Genomic DNA, 1,419 nt, shown 5'->3' with positions numbered 1-1,419 from the left:
CACACACACACCGCACGCACGCACACACACACACACACACACACACACATGACTATATATATATATATACACACACTTGCTGACAAACGAAGCAGCGTTGAATAAAATATATTCGCGTAAATACGTACACATATTTTCATACCTGACCGGGTGGAATGTTACAGTCAATATTAATTTTGATCCGGGAAAAAAATGATCCAATAAGTTCATGTACGAATTATAAATTCCTAGCAACATTCGCGTAGAGCAGCATAATGATTTAAGCTAAAATCACACACAAGGTAAAAAAGAAAAAACAATATCCGCAAAAGTGCCTCAAAAGAAATTTTTCTCTTCCACAGCCGGCAAAAAAAACAAAGTGCTATACGTCTAGGCTAATCTGCGGGATATCAGAATGGCAACCTTAGGGAAAGCAGTGGGTTAAATCTGCTTATTAATGCGGGCAGAGTTTCAGGAAAAGGATGTATATGTCTGGTTTAGAAAGTGTAAATTACGTGTACTCGAGATTAATTTATGCATCAAGTGCACCGAAGGACATGAGGCATCGGTATACGAGCACCTAACCATAGCAATAGATGTCCAATTCCATTTTGAAATACTTCGTTTCCTGTAATTCGGAAATTTTGCAATGTAAATCAATATATCCACACAGAAACCATGAAGAATTTTAAGACTTTATCTGGATAAATACTGCGTCAGCTAAGGACAGTTTTATGTAGGATGTTCAAGAGAAACGAGAGGACGCGTTCTCTTTATTCATATCATATATCAACTGGTAAGAAAAAAAAAAAAAGACAAAATAGATGCTTATTTTCAGAATGTCTTTTATTCAAATAAGGATGATTGAAATAAAAGTATAAAAGGATGGCAGGGTAAAATAACAGTTTCGTTCCAGCCAGAGTAGTTTCGGAAGTTCCGTTAGATTATCCATCCATTCATATATATATATATATATATATATGTGTGTGTGTGTGTGTGTGTGTGTGTGTGTGTGTGTGTGTGTGTGTGTATGGTGTGTGTGTGTGTGTAGTATGTAGTAACATACACGCAATGTGATGACATAACGTTTCAGTATTGAATTTTTAGGAACATATTCAACATTTGAATTGAATATAGAGACGTGCATCTATGAATCATTATAAGTGAATTTATGCACAAAGACATACATGTTAGCGTGCATCATACCTGTGTTTGTGTGTGGGTTTGGGTGCCTGTTAACATATAAAGAGATGTTATATATATATATATATATATATATATATATTGGTATTTATACATATGTGTGTGTATGTGTATATATATATATATATAAATATTATTATTTTATATATAGCACATATATATCAGTGCAAAAGCCTCATATATTCATCGTTACTGTTCCATGTATATTACATCATATGTATATATATATATATATAT

The sequence above is a fragment of the Octopus bimaculoides genome, chromosome 25 (assembly GCF_001194135.2).
Source record: "Octopus bimaculoides isolate UCB-OBI-ISO-001 chromosome 25, ASM119413v2, whole genome shotgun sequence".
Taxonomy (NCBI): domain Eukaryota; kingdom Metazoa; phylum Mollusca; class Cephalopoda; order Octopoda; family Octopodidae; genus Octopus; species Octopus bimaculoides.
This window is presented reverse-complemented; position numbering follows the sequence as displayed.